Source organism: Ochotona princeps, chromosome 5, assembly GCF_030435755.1.
Source record: "Ochotona princeps isolate mOchPri1 chromosome 5, mOchPri1.hap1, whole genome shotgun sequence".
Taxonomy (NCBI): domain Eukaryota; kingdom Metazoa; phylum Chordata; class Mammalia; order Lagomorpha; family Ochotonidae; genus Ochotona; species Ochotona princeps.
The window spans coordinates 46,546,791-46,570,652 of NC_080836.1; the positions used below are offsets into that span (position 1 = coordinate 46,546,791).

General features: G+C 38.3%; 1 long non-coding RNA gene across 3 annotated transcripts in view; it reads left to right on the top strand.

Moving 5' to 3' along the window:
• The window catches only part of LOC131480374 (uncharacterized), a 92,407-nt gene that overhangs the window by 38,765 nt on the left and 29,780 nt on the right, over positions 1-23,862 (top strand). Inside the window, exon 3 of one of the 3 annotated variants that reach the window (XR_009245459.1) lies at positions 18,329-18,432. The exons of the other annotated variants lie outside the window; for them this stretch is intronic. This is a non-coding gene — a long non-coding RNA (uncharacterized LOC131480374). Of the gene's footprint in view, positions 1-18,328; positions 18,433-23,862 lie in introns of those variants that run through there. 3 annotated transcript variants of the gene reach the window in all.

Consider the following 23,862-nt stretch of genomic DNA (forward strand, 5'->3'; position numbering starts at 1 on the left):
TTCAAGTTTGTAGATGATAAATTACATGATTTGCAGTGTGTTTTCTATGTTAGTTGAAAATAGTTAATTCAGCTGCAAATTAAAAGAAAATGAGATGGAAATCAAAATATGTACTAATCATAGACAAATTGATAACCTATAGATATGTTCAATGTAAACAAATGACTGTATGTGTGTGGATATAGACAGACAGGAATGAAAGATCATATGATATCAGCTATTCATGATCCACTAACTATATATGAGACATAGTAGTCATACACACTGAGTGTGCAACATTTGATATGAAAAGATGAGAGCTAAACTAAAGGCTCTAAAGTGATATCTGCTATACAGCATTATGGTATAGGGGATTGAAGCACTAGGCAAACATTTGATCCAGATATTAATAAACCAATTGAGATGCCAACATTCCATGTCAGCAGGCCTGTGTTCAAGTACTGGCTCAGCTTTTGAGTCTAGTTTCCTGTTTATGTGCATTCTACTCAAGTACTTGAGTCTTGGAGACCTGGATCATCTGAGGGCATTTGGGATAAAACTAGCTGATAGCAGTGTGTTTTCTTCTCCTCCTCCTCCTTCTCCGTCTCATCCTCCTACTCTTTTTTTCTCAAATAAAAGTAAAAACATTTTGAAAAAGTAAAAACAGACTAGAAGGGTACCCAGAATAGATCATACGAGCCTCAGTAACTGCTAAAGAAATAGATAAAATACAAGAGGTTCACAAACAGTTCAGGAAAACATGCATTATCTTTTTTAAAAAGATTTTTTTTATGGAAAGGAAGATTTACACAGAAAGGGAGAGATAAAAACAAAGATCTTCAGTCTGCTGGTAGCTTAACAGCCGGAGCTGAGTTGATCCAAACCCAGGAGCCAGGAGCTTCTTCAGGGTCTCCCCCACAGGTGCAGAGTCCTAAGGCTTTGGGCCGTCCTCAACTGCTTTCCCGGGCCACAAGCAGGGAGCTGGATGGGAAGTGGAGCATCAGGGACATGAAACAGTGCCCAAATGGGATCCCGGCACATGCAAGGTGAGGGTTCAGTTACTAGGTCATCGCACTTGGCCTACATTATTTTTGATTCCATGTTTTTCACAAACATTGTGAAATGCCATCATATATACACAGCTTGTATTAAAGAAAAGTCCCAAAGGTTGGGACTTGGGAATATAAATTTGGACTTATCTAAAAGACATAAATGTTCAAAAATTATGTTACCATTTCAGCATATACTGTTATGTTAATTAGAAGTTTAAGGGATTTTAATGCCAAAAGAGAGACTGAAAAGGATTAGAGCTTGACTAGCACGTATTATGCTCATCAGTATCACCATTGCTATCTGTTATTTAGATTAATCTGAAATTTGTGAAATAATACACAAAATTGCTTAATGTTAAATGCTGCACATAGATATAATGCATTTTAAATGAGAATAAGGTTCTAAAATTTGAAGCTTACAAAGTCAACAAGTGTGTTGGTGCCAGTGGTATGGTATCAAGTGTAAAGCAGCAGCCTGCTATGCTGATATCTAATATGGGAACCAGTTCATGTCCATGATACTCCATTTCTGATCAGTTCCCTGCTAATGGCATAGGAATAGAAGCAGAAGAATGCCAAACTGTTTAGGCCTCTGTTACGCATGTGAGAGAACTGAATGAAACTCCTGGCTCCTGGCTTCAGCATGGCTCAGTCCTGGCTGTTAAGCCATCTGGGGAGTGAACCATCTCTCTCTCTCCCACATCCCCAAGCAACATTAACTTACAAATAAAGAAATAAATAATAATAAAACATGACTGTGTATCTGACTCTAAAGTTGATTGTGAAGTACATTCTAATAATGGATATCTCAACAATTAAATTTTACTGCATACAATTCAAACCAGCAAAAGAAACTCACAAAGTATGATAGTACCGAAATGTTTTCTCAAGGGCTTTCCATGGTAATATAACATGTTGATATTCCTCAGTAGCCAAAAGAAACGGGTAAGAACTAAAATCTTTGCATCAACTCTGCCTACAGTGTGCTAAAGTTTTCTTTGATATTCCAAATTGCCTGTTAGAGCCCTATCACCAATGTCATTGCATGAGTTTATTTAGCAACTTTATTGTCCTTGTATTCTTTCCTATCAATATAAAAGGCAAAATACATATATTACATACACTATGTGTATATGCCATCAATTCACTGTTATAAACATTGCATTTATATGTTATAAACTTAACATTAAAAACTTTAAGCCTCTATGGGAACAGTCATCTGTCTCTAAGTAAGAGCTATCTGTTGAGCATCCTATAGTACCAGGAAGTGGAGAGGTGATCTCATGGCCTCCCAGGACCCTCATAATGATGAAGGATCTGCTTCCCATAACAACACTAAGTTCGATTTTGTGGTTAAGGTCTTTGATATGCCAGTCAAGATTCAGTAGCTTCTGGGGAAACTTTCATCTAATGATGAGAAGAACGCTTCTTCTCACCTGTGAAGAACCTGCTCAACTGTTGCCGCTTGAAGGACTTGCCTTACCTCCCAGCCCGAAAGGACCAGCGCAGAGTAGGTTCATCATTCTCAATACTTACAGGCTTCTCGTTTTTTGTTGAAAGTATGTGGGTAATTAAGAAGCACTAAAGACACTTTGCATTCTTCTACTCTAACACTAATATTATCTGCCATGGAAAAGTGATGATGAAATGTAATAAGTCTGTAGAATAAAACCCACTATGTGAAACATTTGCAACTTGACAAGCTAGTTATTCTTTCTGAGATTAGTCTGAAATGCAGCTGAACTTTAAAGAGAGAACTTTATAACAGTCTCCAGGAAGAGAAAATCTGGCTCATTTATTCTTTCATTCTCTCAGCAATTCAGACTGATTTTGTAGTGGTGCTGCTCTGCCAGCTCTTCTTGTTCAACATTGAGGCAAGAAATGAGTAGGAACCTATCATTGACAATGCAGTGCCTGACTCTCAGAAACTGGGACATTAAAATGGGAATGGAGCTACATTTTTGTTTCCTCCTGCTGTTTCTGGAAGTTTCTGTCCTTCCCTCCAGCTGAATGTTTTGATGAACCCATGGAAGTTTTGTTGTGTAAAACTTGAATTCCTGGGTGAATTGGAGCTCATGAAGAAGACATCAGGATCAAGGATCACTGTGAGTCTCCTAGAAGCAGTAAAGAGTTGTCAGTAAAGAGGTCAGGAAGTCTGACATGCTCCAAGCTTCCATTTCTTCAGTTTTCAAATAAACATGAAGATGAAACAAAACCTGCTTCACAAAGGATTCAAGATGTAACTTCCACAGCATCCACACCATTGCTTGTGAGTTAATGTAGCCAAAATTGTTAAGCCAGGAGCTGAAACCAGTGACTTTTCGATTCAGTTATCAAGAAATCTAAAGTGTCAGCTGAGGGAGTCAGACAAAATCCTTGTCAATTAAGAGACTGATTCCCACTCAGGGTCTATGTGATGATGTGTTTTGAGAAATGGTGTCACAGTGATAAAAGTTAGTGGCTTTCTCCCTAGCATCATGCCTGAAAAGGCTCCCGTAAGTGTTTCTGCTAGACAAAAAGAAGAATTTCAGGGAAAATGCAAGCCCCCTTGATTACTTGCTCCTGCTGCTGCCGCTGCTGCTACTTCTTTTTGAAGATTTGTTTTATTTATTTGAAAGACAGAGTTACAGAGCAAGAAAGAGGAAGTTATATGGAGATACCCTTTCTGCTGCTTCACTCTCCAAATGGCTGTAATGGCTAGAGCTGAGCTGAACTGAAGCCAGTCAGAATTTTTTTAAGGTTCTTCTACATGGGTGGCAGAGGCCAAAGCACCTGAGCCATCCTCTGAGGCTTTCCCAGGGACATTAGCAGAGAGCTGGATCTAAACTGAAGCAGCCAGGACTTGAAGCAGTACCCAAAAGAGATGTCACAGTTAAATTGTGTCATGTAATGCAATGTAATTAATGAATAAATGAATATTTAAAAAAATATATCAATGGTTAGTTTAAGCTGTGAGCTACTACATATTTTCATGAAATATAGATGAAAAATGCAAAAATAATGTGTCTATGATAAGGTTCTATTTAAATCTTTTGACTTTTAGAATTATACCAAAAACACATTTCAAGGTCTAATTGTCTTTATTCTACACCGTGCACAAAACTTAATTCTGATGGAATTGAGATTTTATTTGTTGATAGGTTAAACTCTAAAAGATACATCTTTACAATCTTTGCTTGTTAAACGGTTAACTATAGAAGGATAATAAATTTGTCTCTTTCATTTTATTCCTTAGTTCATGGCCTATTTTGCCCCCACAAAAATGCATTTTATGTTAATTTATTTTATTTGAATTTCTAGCAGAGTTTCTTTTTTGAACTGTGAGTTGATATAAATACTATTTGTTGACTAAATTTTTTGTCTTGAAGAATAGAATTAAAAGAATGATAACTTTAAAAAAAAAAAAAAAAGAGATGTCACAGTTGCAGGTGGTCTCAACTCACAATGCCACAATGGCAATCCCAGGATTCCACAAATGTTAATCATTGAGGGATCCAAACCACTGAAAAACAGAAAAAGAAATTGACATGAATTACTTTTCATAAATCTACTTTTTCCATCCAAAAACACCACAGAGTTTCAAAGATGTGAGCATTTAAAGGTGCACTTATGGCATGGTGTTTTTTATCACCATGATAAAAAAGCCCTACCACTTTGATAAACTTGAGGATGGGATTTGTGTACATTTGACTACTTAATTTAATAAGAGAGAAAGAGCAATTTCTGTAAGGACAAGATCTATGTTGTGTCTGCAATATTACAGGTGCCCAATAAATATACTTACTCACTTTCAAAAGCTAGCAAAAATTGTTGTTAGGATATTTTCTGAAGCCCTAATGGTACAGAATGTCAGAATGTCAGAATCACACAAGATTAAATCACTCATTCACTGTGTTATTAAATATGATTTGAACAAAAACAAAATCTAGCATACCCAGGAAAGCAGTCTGAGAAATCTGTAAAGAAATAGAGAAGAGGCCAGCTTATTTCTGGATTTAGTGCTGAGACAATGTTTTCTTATTGCCTAGAACACTTTTTCTGTTATTTCCAGCTAAAAGCATCATAATTGATTCAAGATCAATGCATTTACTTCCAGCGGGATATGTTCTTTCCAATAACTGCCATACAACTGTCTCTTCCCCTAGACACTCTTCTTCTATTGGAAGTTCTAGGAAACCAAATGAGTCAGCAGAAGCCCCTCTCTCCTCAGGGTAGAGTCCTTTAATTGGGAATAGAATGATTTTTCAGAGAGCTTGAACTAAATGTTTAGAAAACACTTTGAAGGCACCCATAATCAAGGTACCTCTCTCTAGTGACTGAGGCCCAAGATACAGCAAGACTTCTCTTTCTTCCTGGACAATGGTGGTGACCCTCTGTGCTAGCTTTCTCTGTGCGTGCTTCTCCTTGAGTAATTCATCACTGTCCAAAGCAAATGTAAATTGAGTCTCAAAAGAAAGTTGCATATGATTTTTTTTATTTTTAGTGGCTAAATTTAATAAGTGAACAGAAATAGATAAAAATAAGATTAATGATATATTTTCTTTAATCCAATATATCTAAAACAGCATTTCAGCACACAATCAAAATAAAACATTCATAACCTATTTTGTACTCTTAATTTTGCTCATAATCTTGTATGTGTTTTATACTTATGTATACCAAATCTTAATTTGACTTGGTTCATTGTAAGTGACCAATAAATGATATTGTTGTAACCATACACAAATCTTCATTTCAATTATAGTATAAAACACTTAAAGCCATAAAGTTTAACATCCAATTGATTACATAATAACATTATCTTGCTGTTGCAGTCATCACTAAATTAGTGATTTATAGTTGATTTAATGCACTCTTATATGTCACAGTTTCTAATATTAAGGTGCAAGCCAAACTAGACAGTTGTAGGGAATGTGATCTCTATCCAATAATTTTATTGTTATTTTTTTACTGAATGCCACCTTTATATGAGAATATAATTTATCCTAGGAGTTCCAGTTTTTAAAGTATAACTTGGCAGAATAGACAAGTTTTGTTTCTAGGAAGCAAATCAGCTAATGCAGCACTTTGTTAGCAGGCATTTTGGTTAAAGAAGTCTTTTGCATCCTGTTCATTGAATTCTAACAGCTTTAAGACATAAATTAACTAAGAGTACAAGAGACAGTGACCATAGTGCAAAGACCATGCGCTTCAGGGAGGTGTTATAACATTGCTAATAAAGCCACTGCCTGCAATGCTGGCTTCTGATAACAGGCATTGTTTCAAGTCTTGGCTGCTCCATTTCAGATCCCACTCCTACTAATGACCAGGGGAAAGGGGCAGAAAATAACCCAATGCCTGAGCCCCTGTTACTCACCTGGAAGACCTGGAAGAGACTCTTGGATACCAAGTTGGAATGTCCTGGCCAATGCAGTGACTAGGGAGTCAATCAGCAGAAGGCAGATTCTCTCTGTGTTTTTCTTCTGCCCCTTTTCTCTGTAATTCCCACTTTCAGTTTTTTAAGAGCATGAGCTTCAGAACAGACCTCATTGCATTATTTTTGGCTATGTAACGCTAAACATATGTGGATGGCAGGAACCCAGGCGCTGGCAACAGAGCAGGTACTTTAACCCATGGTGCCTTAGCCTGTGGAGCCAATCACTTGTGTTGAGTACTCTGTTTAGTGCCTGAAATATGGGAATGCGGATGCTTAATATATGGTCTCTATTATTAGTAAAATAAAACTTCTCCTTAAAAGATTCATGTAAATATTGAATTAAGACCATAAATGAACATTCCTTTGATTTGTAAATTTGAAAAAAATCATTGTGTGAATGTTCATAATTACCATCATAATCATTGAATTATTTTAAGGAACTATCTAACTGCCAGCATACTCTACATGAATTAGTCTATTGTGGTCAATAGATAAATGCAGACATCTTCATTTTTTGTTAGGTTTACTAAGCTTTAGTCAGTTATGAATGTTTATAGGCTTGTCATTACATCAACGCTTTAAAGATTAGAGGAAATATACAATGCGATACTAATAAAGAAAACGCTTAGAACTTGAACAAATAACATCTGTTATTTGTTTTATCTTAAAAAGTTTCCTATTAGAAAAATCAGTGTGTTTGTCATTAAAATAGATCAGAATTTTAAAACCCTGAGTAAAGTAAAAGATCAAACACAATCTTGTTCTTTATCCTTTTCATCCCATTCTTTAGAATGAACCATAATACAACTTAATTAAATAAATTAGCAATTTAATTAAAAATCCTTGTTTTGGGGCCCGGCGGCGTGGCCTAGCAGCTAAAGTCCTCGCCTTGAACACACCATGATCCCATATGGGCGCCGGTTCTAATCCCGGCAGCTCCACTTCCCATCCAACTCCCTGCTTGTGGCCTGGGAAAGCAGGAGAGGACGGCCCAATGCATTGGGACCCTGCACCCGCGTGGGAAACCCGGAAGAGGTTCCTGGTTCCCGGCATCGGATCGGCGCGCACCTGCCCGTTGCGGCTCACTTGGGGAGTGAATCATCGGATGGAAGATCTTCCTCTCTGTCTCTCCTCCTCTGTGTATATCTGGCTGTAATAAAATGAATAAATCTTTAAAAAAAAAAATCCTTGTTTGTAGACATGTATTTTTGTGTATATAATGGTATAGATATACATTTTATTATGCAGAAGTTCCTAACACCTTTTTTCTGCTTTGTTTCTGGTAATAGCATTTTTTGCTACATTTTGTTTCATTTTTCCAGCATTAATTATCTCCTGGATATCATTCCATACAAATATGTATTAATTAGTCTCATTTTCACTATCTTTTGGGAAGTGATTTAAACATTTTTACTAATTTGGGCTCGGCGGCGTGGCCTAGTGGCTAAGGTCCTCGCCTTGATCCCATGTGGCCGCTGGTTCTGATCCCGGCGGCTCCACTTCCTCTCTGTCTCTCCTCCTCTCAGTATATCTGACTTTGTAATGGAAATAAAATAAATCTTTAAAAAAAAAAAAAAAAAAAAAAAAAAAAAAAAAAAAAAAAAAAAAAAAACATTTTTACTAATTAACTATAGTGAAATTATTTGTAGAACTAAAGGAGAATGCATTTAAAATACTTGTAAAATAGTAGGTAGTAACTTGGTATTGTGAGATTTCATTAGATAATTCAGGAAAATGCTTAACAAAGTATGGAGCATTGTAAATTATTTACAAAAATTGGCCACTATGATATTGATGCTTACAATGACTAAAGTTAATCCTTTCTCTGAGCTCATTATCAATAAATTTCCATCGATAGAGAAGTATTTGTTACATGTCATATGTAGTTATACATAATTTTCTTTCATGTAATTTTCATTAGGGACCCCAGCTGGGTTCTTCTGCTTTCTGGGGAAGTGAATGGACAGATCAGGCTCACTCCAGTTTTCCCTGGGATCCTCCCAATGGTTGCAAAGGCCTAGGTTGGGCCATGCTGAAACCAGGATCTAGGAGTCTCATATGGGCTCCCATGTGGGTGCAGGGGCCCAAACACTTGGGCCATTTTTTGTTGTTTTCCTAGTCACAATCGGAAGTAACTCGAGCTCAATCTTGTGTCCCTATGGAATTGCAGGCATTGTAGATGGCAGCCTAATCCTCCGTGCCACAATGAGTGCCAATAGATTAATTTGATGATACAGCTCTGTAATTTTTAGTGAGTTTGTTCATGGGCCCATTTTTTTTCCCCTGTTGTGTCAGCGTCAGTGAAGAAAGGAAAACGGAAGAAAGGGAAGCCAATCTCAGGTAAAGCATCTTGAATTCTCCTTAAATTTAATATGGCGTTTTTGTCAGGAAAAAATTTATTTAGCAATTTATTGATTTATATGAATGAGAGAGAGGAAGAGAGACCTTCTGCACAAGTACCTGCAGGTGTTTGGGCTGGACCAGGCTGAAGGCAGGAGCTGCATCCGAGTCTCATAAAGAGGTTAGGGATCAGAGTATTTGGACCATCTTCTTGCAGGAGCATTTACAGGAAGCTGGAATTGGAAGGAGAGGCAGAACTCAATTCCAGGTACTAGATATGGATTGCAGGTATCCCAAACAGTAGTTTAACTGGTTGAACTTCAATATTTGTCCCAAATTTGGTGATTTGGAAACCAGCATAGAAACACTGAAAGAATTTATCTTACTAGATTTTAGAGAAATCACAAATGTCTGATACCTATTATACCTCAGAACATAATGATCCTGACAACTTATTAATTCTAAGGTATAGACGAGCCACAACTATTGTTTTTCCCAATTTCCCTACCTCCACACATGTACATGCATACATATACATAACCAAAGACAACAGAAATAAATTTGCTTCAAGTAACTTAGCAATTTGCTTGTGAAATTGATTCAAATTCATACTCATTAATACTCAATACTTGCACATTTCTCCAAAAAATATAATTTCCAACACTTATGCATATTTTTAGAACAAAGATAAGCAACCCTCTCAATGTATCTTAATCACTTTATACTCGAAAACAGTGGATCTGCTAAAGAATGAAACAAGATGTGAAAGAACATTGCATAGAACACCAAATATCTACTAAATATATGGTAGAACTGTCACCCATAGTCTATTCATACTATGTACTTTCATAAGCTTTTCAGATTACCTCATATACAAGTATTTTTAAAAAATCTTTGCAGCAATGTCAACTTATCTCAACTGTATTTTCCATTGTGAAATACCCTGATGTAATGCCATCTTAAGTACATCATAAGTGTTGAATGAATTAAAGCTATAACAGAGAATGGAATATGGTACACAATGCCATCCATGTAGATTAAAAATGCATGCACCATACTAAGTTCATGTATTTTTCAGGGGTATTTTCATATATTATATGTGTTCAGTATATTAGGATGCCTGCATATTGACAGTAAGGGGATGCGGAATGGATATGAAATCAGGAGTGAATTGAAAAAAAGTGAAGGGGTTGGCACAGTGGCTCAACAGACTGATCCTCCACCTTCAAGTACCTGCATCCAATACAGGTTCCAATTCAAGTCTCAGATGCTCCATTTCTCACCCAGCTCTCTTTTTGTGGCCAAGCAAAGCAGCAGAGAATGGTTCAGGCCCTTGGGCCCCTGCACCCACATAGGAGATCTAGAGGAAGCTTCTGGCTCATGGCTTTTGATTGGCTCAGCTATAGCCATTGCAGTCATTTGGGGAATAAACTAGTGAATGCAAAGTCTCTGTCTTTCCTTCTTTCTGTAAATCTGCTTTTCGAATAAAAAAAAAAACTTTACAGAATGTGAAGAAAAAGAAGAGAAGAATCTTGACCAGAGGACAATTACTGTCAGTTAAAAATGTGATGAACTCATTTAGCATCTTAGGCCACCTCTCTCCCTCCCCCTGAAAAAAGCTAATAATGTGACTTGAAATTCTAAAGAGGTCTTGCTGTTCAATGTAGATTTTGAATTAAACCAACATAGATGCCCAACCGCTTATTAGGAAAAGAGCCACATCAAAAAAGCTCACTTTTAGTGCTGAAAGAACCAGAGGGATTTTTTTTCCTAGGGTCAACTTCTTAGGTATTTTTCATGGAGAAAACACAATGTTGGACATTTTGGTGAGATGTTCAATCATGTGCATTAGTCTTGCTCTAGTGGAAGAGAAGTTGCTTGGAAAATCAGTACTCTGGTGCAATCTTGTAATAGCTGATTGCTCCATGTATAAACAGACCCAAGAGTCTTTGAGCATGGCTCCCACTGTTCCCTCTTATGTTCTCTCCAACCACTGGCTGCAGGTTCTGCACACTCAGGTTCAGGCAGACATGTAACTTCATCTGGCAGAGCATACGAACAGAACTAGTCCTCTCTGAATTCTGGTCAATCTGATTCCAAGGGGAAGAAATGATTAAGAATAGCTGATAAATTCGTTCTTCAAACAGTCACCAATCTTTCACATTTTTGAGACTCCAAAACCCTCATTTCATCAGTTCCAAAAACACAACATAGTTTTAGTTCAATGATATGCAACTTATTTTGGAATTTATAAATTATAACTGGATGAATGAATGCAAATGAAACAGATTGGAGACAATTCCTCACGCTAAGTATAACTTCCACCATTTACTACAAAGTTCAGGAAGTGTCTCCCATAATAAATGTTTTCATTTGACTGAAAATGACTTTTGCCTATTTTGGCAAGTTATCAGATAGATAAACACGAAAGAAAAGCTATGTTACATAGGAAATTATTTGATTTATCTGTAGTCTTTTTGAACAATGAGGTGTTCTATATGAAATTGATCACTTGAGGATTACTTCTTTTCAGATACTCTCCTTCAAAAAATTATTCTAGTTTATAGTGAATGATGATCAATTCCCTTCCTTTAGGCATGGACCCATGAATATTTTTAGTGAGCAGCATCCTAGTAAAGTCCATGAGAGTCACTGGTGTGTGAATTGAAATATTACTCATCAGTTTCAAAAGCACAAATTATCTTCTCTCCAAGAAAATTCTATCTGTCTCGTAGATTATATTGTTTCTGTATACACAGCTGTAAACTTCCGCATCTCTGTTTACAAATCCAATCTGCCCACCATTGGGGTTTTCCATTTCTTCTCTTATTTTTTTTTTTTTTTTACCATGATTTTTTCTTTTAGCCTTTCCTTGGCCATTCTCCTACCTTCCCCAATTAGAATTTCTTCCCGTTGGAAACAGAAAACTATTAAGTTGAGGACAACCCATGGAAAGAAGTTACTTTCTCCTTATTCAGTGTGAGTGTGTATCCATCTCACACACCTAATAGACATTCTAAAAGGTCATGCTATGGAGAGTGAGAATAATTTCCTGTTCAAAATCACCACCTTACTTTATAACATAAACATTTTGTTATTTTATTTAAAAGGAAGGGAGATAGAAAAATGAAACTGTCAGCTTGTTTGTTCCCCACAGTAGCCAGATCTGGCCAGGCTGAAGCCACAATCTCAGAACTTGATACAAGTTTGTCATTGTGGCATGGACCCAGGGATTTGGGTCATCACCTGTTACATACCAGGGTGCTTATGCAAAGGAGGTTGGAACAAAAAGTGGAGCCAAAGTTTGAATCCAGGCACTATGATATGGGGTGTGACCATCCCAAGCTGTGTTTTAACTGCTGTACCAAATACTTCCTGCTCCACAAATTATTTTAAATCAAAATGTCAGAAGTGTCACATAGGACCGTGTTGTCACATACTTCATTTTACAGTTCTCTTCTAATACCAAAATTTTTAGAGACTAACAAAATCTGAACCACATTTGTCTGTAGTCACAGCAATAGTAAAATTTAGCACTAGAAGGTACACACATTACATCATCTGAAGTGGTATGAAAATTTCCCACCCTCTTTTCTTGTTAAAATGTTGCTCACCAAATACATAGTAAACCTCATGGAGGGTATTATGCTTGCCCTGAGCTGTGGTGTTGTAGCAAAATTATAGTAACCACCCTTTTCATTGGTAGTCTTTGACATTGAGTTATTAGCATGACTAACGGAACCTAATCAGTTATCTTTAAACGGAAGCTCTTCATGCATGAAGTACAGTCTCCTATTTATAATCAGCACTCTATTAATAGTAGAATGCCATTTCTCTTCATTTAAAAGAACTTGGAGTAATAAACATTGTTCTCATAATTAAGATAAAAATAGCAGTGGGTTGACCACTAAGATCACTATGAAAGGACTACCTGTGCTAGTTGCATTGGATCAAGAGCAAAGGAATTTATGGACTGGTTTTCATTCTTTCAGTGTCGAGTCTTCCTTAAGCAACATCTACCATTCTATTTTGTATTCAAGTTTTTTAATTTACTTTTAAAAACTCTTAGACGTTTCTGACTAATAACAGTCATAACTGGGGCACAGTGTGACACTGCAACACTTGTACAATATGTACTGACAAATCCGAGTAATTAACTTGTCCTTCTTTGTTATTGTATATGCTTGGAGCCTTGGAATTTGTCTCTTCTGTTTTCTCTGAAAATACTTTACAGGTCATTGTGAATTACAGCCACTCACTATACTGTATAGAGGTAGGCATTTATTTCTTTTTGATTTGGCACTTGTTATTCATACTCTCTTTGTTTGCTACTTCTTCCCTCTTCCATCCCTCCTTGCAGAAGTGCAAGTGTTAAAGATTTTGATAACTTGGGTTCTGCACCAAGCAATACACTACTAGTACAATAAAAAAATCAACAGAGCAGCTTGGAAACAATAGAAGGCTTCCATGAATAACTCTAAAGTATCCTAAGATTACAGTCAGAAGATAAACAGGGACAAAAAAGGTCTAAAAAACTGGCCTTTGAATTATAAAATGCTAGACTCTTTACTTGATCTTAGCCAAAAGGCCGAGAATGCTAGACTCTTCAGATGTAAAAGAGAGTGTTGGACTCACAAAGCAATATCTTAAGCCTGTATTCAGAGAAATTCTTATTCAGGCCTTTATAAGCTCTTCCTAAGAGAAATGAAAGAATGCTAGGTTACCTTCCAATTCTTGTGCATATTTCTTTAATATTGTTAAACAGATAATAACATACAATGAACCCTGACATTATATTTAGAAAATGTTTCTGTAAATCTCACGTGCTCATTATGCTCTCAGGTGACAAATAAGACCCTATCACAAGTTTATCCCTTTAAAACATCCATCCCTTAAAAGATGACGAAGGATTTAGGTATATTTTTGAGCAGTAACATTCAGATAAGAACTACCACCAAGTGAAAACTGAAATTTTTAAAAATCATATGAAACTAATTTTTTTTTACTTAAACTTTTTTTTCTTTTAATTATTTATTATTTTTACTTCATTAATTACATTGTATTATGTGACACAGTTACATAGGTACTTGGGTTCTCCCCACCCCTCCCCAAACCCTCCCACCATGGGGGAATTTCAACTGAACTTGAAACTAATTTTTTAAAATTTTGTTTTATTTGAAAGGCAGGCAGGCAGAGAGATCTTCCATTTGCTGGATCACTCAATAATTGCCCATGACCACTGCTGTGACAGGTAAATCCAGGAACCTCAAATTCCAAGTGGGTTTTCACCTAGGTGGAAAGTATCCAAGTACTTGAACCATCATGTACTAATCCCAGGTTATACATTAGCAGGAACTGGGTTGGAGGTGGAGTGGCTGGGACTCAGTCAGATACTTAGTTATGAGATGCAGGTATCTCACGCCACAGCTTACCTGCTGTGTCAAATACCCACTCAGGCAACATTTTTCAATGAGAAAAATTACTGATAATAAAGAACCCAGTTCATCATTAGTATTAGAAACACAGTCATTCACATTTCATGCATTCTGTGGAAAGTGTGCACAGTACTTCAAATGGTGGAAAATTATTTTGGTGACAAAAAAGTTTGAAATCCATATATAGCTTTTTTATATAGTGCTCATTTTCTGTGAGCTTTCTGAATATCCCCACATATAAATATTTTCAACAACGGCAAATGCACAAGATTTTCTTCTAGTATATGAACATACATACAATTAGAATAAATAGAGGAAATTAAAATTGTAATGAGCTTTAAAACTTGATAAGGAATGTTCATTAGAGAAATGCTTTTAAAGCATAATAAAACAATAGTTAAGATATGCTTTATCAAATTGAAGAAAATTTTCATCCTTACACCTTCAAAGTTAAAGGCCAATAGATAATCCATGCTATTATAATTGCTTCCATAATTTATCTCAATTTAGCAGGTTACTTGCAAGATCAATTAATGTATAATTTCTGTTTACTGCAGATGATCTAGTTCCATAGGCCCTGGGATTTCCCTTATTCCCTCCCTAAGTTGCTTTCTCAACCCACTGAGTTCCTCTATATCATTGCTAGAGTGTAGTTCTTCATAAACAGTTATATGTCCATCATTGTCGGCATGGACAATGGCAGAGTCCAGCATCTCATTGTCAAGATATAGTTAACAGTTTCATTGGGAATCCATCTTTGATCTGGATTTAGAGATACACACTGAATTGTATCCTCTTCACATTTGGGTATGATAGTCTTCATTACACAGTTATTATACATTGCCTTAAATGAAAAGCCACAACACAAAATCAACAACAGGAAGAAAAACTATGATTTATGAGTCAGTAAGGAATTTATTGAGGAAGAAAATGTTTTGAAGAGATGAAACCAAATTTTAAAAAATCAAAATCCATGAGATATAGTTTCCTCTGATCTTTATTAGTGAGATACGTCTTCTGTTGGCAACAAATTGATGGGTTTTGTTTTTTAATCCAGTCTACTAATCTATGACGTTTGATTGATGAGCTTAAGCCATTTACATTCAGGGTTGATATGAATGGGTGGTAATTTGGTCCTGTCATTTTAGCAACGGGTTTTCATTGATTTAGTTTTCTGTTGTTATTTTACTTCTCATTTGCCTTTGGTTTTGGTGGGCACGATTCCTTTTCTGTCACAAGAACACCTTTAAGTATCCTTTGTAGGGAAGGTTTGGTAGAGGCATATTCTTTTAACTTTACTTTACTGTGGAAGAATTTTATTTCATTTTCAAAGACTAAGAAAGTTTTGCTAGAAATGTTATCCTGGGGCAACAATATTTTATGTTTAGAATCTGGAATATGTCATTCCATTCGCTTCTGGTCTGCAGAGTTTCCTGTGAGAGGTCTCCTGTGAGATTAATTGGCATTCTTTTATTGGTCAATTGATTTTCTCACATGCCCATGTAAGGATCTTTTCCTTATGTCTGATCAAAGAAAGCTTGGTTATCATATGTTGCAGTGAAGATCACTTTTGGTCAAGGCTGTTATGAGTTCTGTGCCCCTCCTGGATGTTGTTTCCCAATTCTTTCTCTTGATGAGGGAAATTTCTCTTATTATTTCATTAAATATATATTTTTTATTTTTAAATTTTTATTACAAAGTCAAATATACAGAGAGGAGAGACAGAGAGGAAGATCTTCCGTCCGATGATTCACTCCCCAAGTGAGCCGCAACGGCCAGTGCTACTCCGATCCAAAGCTGGGAACCAGGAACCTCTTTCAGGTCTCCCACACGGGTGCAGGGTCCCAAAGCTTTGGGTCGTCCTCGACTGCTTTCCCAGACAACAAGCAGGGAGCTGGATGGGAAGTGGAGCTGCCGGGACTAGAACCGGCGCTGATATGGGATCATGGTGTGTTCAAGGTGAGGACTTTAGCCACTAGGTCACGCCGCCAGACCCTCATCAAATATATTTGTAAAACCAGTTTCTCTTTCTCCACCTTCTGGGACTTCCATAACTCTTATATTAGGCCTCTTAATAGTGTCTTTCAATTCTTGAATACTTTTTTTGGTCTGATTCAGCTCTGCTTTCAGCTTTTTGTTTAGTTTCCCCTGTTGACAGGAAATATATTCCAATTCTGAGATTCTTTCTTCTGCTTGCTTTATTCTATTTTGGAGACTCTTCACTGTACTTTTAATTTGCTCCACTGTATTCTTCATTTCTGATATATCGGCTTTCATTTGATTCATTTCCAATGTGACATATTCCTTGAAATCCTTGAATGCCTGCTTTACGTGCTTCTCGTTGTTGATAAAAAGAATAAGTGTTTTGAATTCTGTGTCCCCCATTTTCTCGATGTCTTCCTCAGTTAACTCTGAGGTTGGCAAAGGGTTTTGCTCCATTGCAGGGGAGTTTTCAGTAATATTCATTGTACCTCCTTCTCCTTGGGGCAGGTTTTTAAGCTGTGTTAACCACAGGTCTACAATTCCATTTTACTTATTGTAGTTGGCACACAGCTCTTTGAAGTCCCTTGTGCTACTTCCTCCAGCAAGTTCCAGGTCTGAGTTCTTATGTTAGATTTTCACCATGGTCTCCATAGCCCCAACTCCTTGCTCATCACTCTTCACCTCCAGTGATACCATGCTGAAGCTGCACCAATGTCTCTGCAACCTTTCTCTCACTTCCTGTTAGAGCAGTTCCCAGGATTAAAGAAACACCAGGTGTCCTATATAACCACCAGGTGGTTATCTTGCTGGAACCTGTCAGCTGTTAATCTGAGGGCCACACAGACCTATTTTGACGCATACGATGTCAAAGTCCATATTATTTTTCTTTGAGACCAGTGCAATGCACTGAGCTCAGCGAACTCACTCCAAACTTATCATAAGCACAGCTCACTGTTGTTGCTGCAGTTGTAACGTTTTTCCACACTGTAGAGAATGGCACCTGATATGCCATAACAAAAGTTCTTGATCTGCTGGCTGTCAGGTCTGAGAGCTCCCCAGACCTATCTTGGGTGGAACCTATAGGATGCCACGTTGTTGCAGTTTACTGAGCCAGAAATGAGATCGCTCCCAGCTCAGTGCATGCACAGTACTGTCCATAGCCTTTGCCTCCTTAAACAAAATGGCACCCAATTCTACTCTAGAAGGCAGATTTGGCTGTGAAATCCACCCTGTTTCCACACCACCCATCCAAGCCCTGCTGCTCTGTCTCTGCTCCTGGTCAAATCAAAGAGGGCAGCAGGATGGGCAGTTTTTTGTCTGGGTTCCCCTCCTGATCTCCTGGTGAACGTCCCTTCCCACCTTGTTGCTGGTGAAGTTCTGGCTGCTGGTGCAGTTCAGATCACTGCTCACTGAATGTTGCAGGGTAGCTGCCACACCCTACCATTGCGTCTGCTGTTTTCCTGTGTCTTTCACTCTTCAGGTGCCCATCTGCTGTCGTTCCATTCTCTCCTATTTCCTGGAATGTGCCCCCTCTGCTTCACACTGGCTAATGTTTCTCTGTTTAAACATGTCCTTACCCTATTCAGCCATCTTGATTCTTCAAATGTTGGTATTTTCTTTCTCTTTGTTTATAGTAGAAGGTTCCTTTAAAAAATTGTTTTTATTTGAAAGGCATATTTTAGAGATAAAGTTGAGAGAGAGAGAGAAAGAGAGAGAAAATGTCTTCCATTCATTGGTTCACTCTCCGCATGGCTGCAATTGCTGCAGCTGACCTAATCCAAAACTGGGAGCTAGGAGCTTCTTCTGAGTCTACCACAAAGGTGGAGGGGCCCCAAGAACTTGGGTCATTCTCTGCTGCTTTTTCAGGGCATAATCAGAGTGCTGATTCAGAAGTGGAGCATCTGGGATATTAATCAGTGCCAACATGGGATGCTGATGCTGCAGGGCCACTGTGCCAGCTCTAGAAGATGCTTTTTTTTCTAGTTGTTTATCTGAATTTATTTAAATTTATTTATTTTAAGTCACTTATTCAAAAGATACAATGAAACACAATAGGATGCTGACTGTAATACCATTGATGTTTTCTTGATGGGTAAGTGAAAAACACATCTCTTCATTCCCAGAGAGTGACTCTGAAGAGTATCCTCATTCAGACCATCGACGTGCAACTGTCCGACAGCATGTTGGATCAGATGACCAGCTGCAAATTCCGAGGCCCTGTATGTCGTCGCCCTGTGTGTCGTCACCCCTGAAGCTCATGACCAGAGTGTTGCAGCTGAGACCTTGAAGACTGATGAACTGAGCAACAATGGAGATACTGTACAATCAATATCAATGCAATTCACAGAGATAAAAGGCCTTTCAGATCATAAATGGAAAAGTGACTACAGCATTGAAAAACTATCAGGGAATACATAAATCATGTCACTGTCTTATTGCAGAAGAGACTAAAATCATGAAAAAACTTTTATAGAAAATACAATAAACTAACTGTTGTAAAGGTAATCATGGAAACCATTGTAGGATGTACACTTTGTTAAAGATCTCCAAAATTTGGAAAAGACTCAGATTCATCATTGAAATGTATTGTCTAAGAGTACACAGTGCCCAGAAACTTTGTGGCTTCAGAATCAGTGTGAAACCAACATTAGTGAGAATTATGTAGTTTTAAAGAAGAAAAGAAAAATAGAAAAGTACTATGAAGACAAGAAACAAAAGGTAAGTGTCAGCCAATTTCATTTTCTGGTGTGTAGAAGGCTTACTGAAGGAATATACCACCTGGGTTCTTATCAGATGGTCGTTCCCCATCCCTGGGTACTGGAATAGTTGGGAGACTGGGTATGGCTTCTCTCCTCATCTCCCCCGTTTTCCCAGAAAGAGAAAGAAGAAATAGAAAATTTGGAAATAATGATCACACCCACTTTTCCCTAACCCTCTAACCTTCCCATCCTGATCAACTCTATAAACATCATCAAAAATAAATAATATTTTAAATGCCACTGTATATGCCATTAAATGTTTGCCGCTGCTTTGTTCCATGTGCACTAGTGCCAACAGTTTCACCTTATCACAGTGGTCCTGCTCCTTCAATATCCGAATGCACTTAATGCAAAGTTTATTCTCCCACCTGTAACAAAGATTCATGGCAGCAGTCAGGAGACATTTCACAGATCAGGCAAAATGCAAGAGTCTCCTCCCAGTGGGAAGATATAAAGAGGCTGGATGGTTAACCACTTTTCCTAGGAAGTCCGATGTGACGAACCAGCGGTTGTAGACACCTTCCTGTTTTGAAAATAACATATTTTTCCTGGAGTCATAAATACCCTTCCCTTTAAGAATCACTAATTTTTGGATATACACAAGTGTGTACTTTGTCTATCAGGATTAGATGGTGTACATGCCAGATGTATTAAGGGCATTCACTAACCCGTATTTGGTAGAGCTTTCACTTTGATTTTTTTTCTTAATAGCAATACAAGATATATGTTTGGCCACCCACTTTGTTATGATCACCCTCATAAGAATGTTGTCTCTGGCTAAGGGTTTAGTCAGGCCATGCAGTACAGTGAAGTGTCACTTCGGCTCATTTGTTCAGCAGTTCTAACCAAAGCTAATGAGCCATGGATCAAAGTGATACATTGATAGTAACATTAATGGCAGCCTGAGGTCCAAGTGAATTATCTGCTCCCTTTGCTTAGATATTTGGCTGTCAGGGAGCTAGAAGGAAGAGCTTAGGCAGAGATTGAGCTATGACTACTTTCATCAGTCCCTGAAACAATAAGCTGTGGTAGTCAAACAAGTCTTTAAGCATCCCCGTGATTATATGATAAATAATCTGATAGGTAGACTTCATCACCCTGCAGTGGTTGCCAAGGCAGGCCACATCCTTCTACTGAGCATCAAAACCGTATCAGCCAGATAGCTGGAATTTAAGCCATGAATTACTCACAGCTATACCCTTCTCTGGGAATAGCCTTTGGCTTCAGGTTATATTCCCACTCTGGGAGACAGGAGCAATCTCTGCCGCCCCCTCCCCCGCCACCTTGTCTTCGTATACAATGCAGGGCCAGGACAAGGGTGAGGCATGTGAGAAACTCGTTGGATGTATAACCTTAAAGGGATGTCAACAACTTAATAACCAAGACATACCAAAGTTGAAATGTATACAAACAACTGATCTGGTCCTCACCCACTCTTCCATTTTCTTGGAGTTCCCAAACCTCTAGCAATGCCCCCAAGACCCCAAACTGAAAAAAAGTTGAAGGACTGTGTGTCTGCTGCATGTTGACTCCATCTATGCCTGGGCAGAGGAGAGCCACCTCTTTGAATTAACTAACTAACTTTCTTTCTTTCTTTCTTTCTTTCTTTCTTTCTTTCTTTCTTTCTTTCTTTCTTTCTTTCTTTCTTTTCTTTTCTTTTCTTTTTCTTTCTTTCTTTCCTTCCTTCCTTCCTTCCTTCCTTCCTTCCTTCCTTCCTTCCTTCCTTCCTTCTTTCTTTTTCTTTCATTTTTTTATTAATTTATTTTTACTGGAAAGACAGATATACAGAGAGCAGGAAAGACAGAGGAAGATCTTCCGTCTGATGGTTCACTCCCCAAGAGGCTGCAACAGCTGGAGCTGAGCCAATCTGAAGCCAGGAGCCAGAGCTTCTTCTGGGTCTCCCACATGGGTGCAGGGTCCCAAGGCTTCGGGCCATCCTTGACTGCTTTCCCAGGCAATAAGCAGGGAGCTGAATGGGAAACGGGGCTGCTGGGATTAGAACCAATGCCCACATGGGATCCCAGCACATTCAGTGCAAGGACCTTAGCAGCTATACTATTGCATGAGGCTCTGAATTCATTTCTAATAAATCAGATTTGGTTGTGAAATTCTACCTTGACGTAACAAGTATGCCTGATTTTTCCTTTTCCAGAGACTCCAATTTGGCTCGATGTGACATTTCCACTAATCTCATCTTTGTTTAAAATTTTTAATTTGGGGACTCTTCAGCCTAGTGGTCAAGAAACTGATCTCCCACATTGGAGATTCTGGGCTCAATTCATGTCTTTAGCTGATGGTAAGTTTCTACTAATGCAGACCAGGATGTCTGGCAATGATGGTTCAGGTGATTGCATTCCTGCCACCCACATGGGAGACCTATGTTGAGTTCTCAGTTCTTGGTTTGGGCATTTGGGAAGTCAACCAGTGGATGAGAGCCTTCATTGTGTGTCTGTCTTTCTCAGAAATAAATAAAAAACTTTAAGTGCATTGAAACATAAAATTTCAGTTTGTTTTTTTTGTAGATTTTGCATCGATGTAGGCTTTTAACACAAATGCACTAAAATATTGCTTGACTTGGTTATTAAGTTTTATTGGACCGTTTAATGTTGCCTTTGTGGCAAAGGCTTCTCTCATCTTGCCCTATTTTCACCCCTGGTTGGCTGATTCAAAGTGAACTAAATGCCTGACTCTTTTGCCTTAGGATGGCAGTGCTAGAGTGGTGTGCAAAGTCCCTGCGGCATCAGCTGGAGTTTCTCTTGTAACCTCACTGATATCCAGTTCTTGTTCTCCTACTTCTTTGTCATTGTTATTTGCAGGAGGTCCCCAAAGGCAAGCCTCAGTCTGAGTCTCTCTCCTACAGAAAAGAAGTGGAAACTGAGGCTCAGTCTGAGTGACTTGCCCAAACTCTTAGAGGTGCTGAATATGATTTCATTTTATGCTAATTTGAAGCCGACATTCTTCATCATGTCAGCCTATAGAACAGGACCAGAATATGGGACTGCTATCAAGTACATCAAAGATAAAACCTAGATGCTAAGAATTCAGTGCCCTAAGCTGATTGAAATTCTTCATTGTGTATTGAAAGCTGGTTCTAGGATTTCCAGAAAGTAGACCTTTGGTTATTTTGGATTGTGTGACCCCCAACTCTGTCCACACCTTAATCTCTGTAATTGTAAATGTATTGACTTAGATGGCAAGATGTTTTGCAGATATGATAAGGGGCTTGAGAGTATTCTGCACTATCTAGGTAATACACAGTGATGAAAAAAGCCTTAGTAAAGAAAGAAGGAATCAGGGTAGTTAGAGAAGCGGATGTGATATGAGAAACAGGTGCCAATGATGCAGCTCTGAGCTGAGGATGTAGACAGGCCCTGCAAGCTGAAAAAGTTAAGAATGAAATTCTTCCAGAGCCTCCAAAGCTCTGTAGTATCCTTGATGTTAGTGTTAGAAGACCTGTTTTGGACTTTTGACCTCCAGAAATGTATGGAGATAAATGTATGCTCTTTGCATCCGCTAAGGTTGGCAGTTTGCTGCAATAGCAATAGCAGACTAGCACAGGTGGTTAGGGCAGTATGCCAGTCCACAACCTCATGCCAGTCCACAACCTCATGCCAGTCCACAACCTCATGCCAGTCCACAACCTCATGGAGCCCTAGCAGTAATCAGGCAGAACCACCACCAGAACTGAACAAAGACTTCTCAGTTGTTTTATATTTGTTACAAACAACTTTTTTAAAAAAAGTTGGATATGTGGGCAAGATTGATGATCAGTACTGACTCCAGATGGTCATGTTCCCCTGTTGACAGATGGAAGTCTAGGACGGGTGGGGCCATCTATGCAAAAGCAGGAGAGAAACAATTGTTACAGGAAGGCCGGCATGATTCAGGAATTCGTTATATGAGCACAGCTTTTACTTTTCTGAATCTTCAGTAATATTTTTTGAATTGTGGCAGGAGACGAATGTTCCCATTACTTTAATACGGAGCCAGCTGTTCTGTTTGTCTTTGTCTTTGTGGCACTGGAAGTGCTTGGAATTTAAGCTCTTCTTGCATTTGAGCAAAAATAGACACTTTTCTGGGAGGAGGTTCTCTTGTTAATTAGACGTTTTGGTCTAATGGGCCATCAAGGTTTATTATGCAAAAACTGAATGCTAGATTTTTTTTTTAAAAAAAAACATTAGTTATAAGGATGAGGACAAAATGCCTTGGCATGAAGCCATAATGAAATTTGGGAAGCACCGATAGAATATATTGAACAGAATTAGGGGAGCACGGCTGGTCTCCAGGCAAGGAAGGGGTTCTCCCTTGAGGATGGGAGAGAAGATGAAAGAGCAAAGTATGCTGTGGATAGGAGTAGGTGGGTGAAGGAGAGAGGTCAATGAGGTGGTTACGGTTATTACTTAGTAGATGGGACCTTGAGCAGCCTGGAAGTTATATTCTTGGATCCAAGTGAAAATCAGCAAGATAGTGCTCTATTGCCATAGATCTCAGGCAGTCACTGCTGGGGAGAATTCTAGCCTTTTTTCATATGGATGTCTCCTGCTTCTGGGCACTCACTACCACACTCACCTATGCCTCCCAACGGGTCTTCTTGTCAGGTAAAATATTGTTTGCTGATGCCCTAGGAGCAGTGGCATCTGTCCAAAATCAAATTTTGCTTGGTTCCAGTATTATTTACTCTTATCTGTCAATGCTTTAGGGACATTTCTGAGCCCAAGAACTTGTGGATAGAGTCCTTAGCATTTTACTAGCTTGGCATAACCAGGACTCCTGGGAAATCATCTTCCTAGCATCTCTTCACCTTTCACATGAACTGGAACAGAAGGTAAAGACTTCACTTTAAAATGTTTTTTAAGTTTCACAATTTTATTTTAAAAAGTGTTTATTTAGGGCCCAGT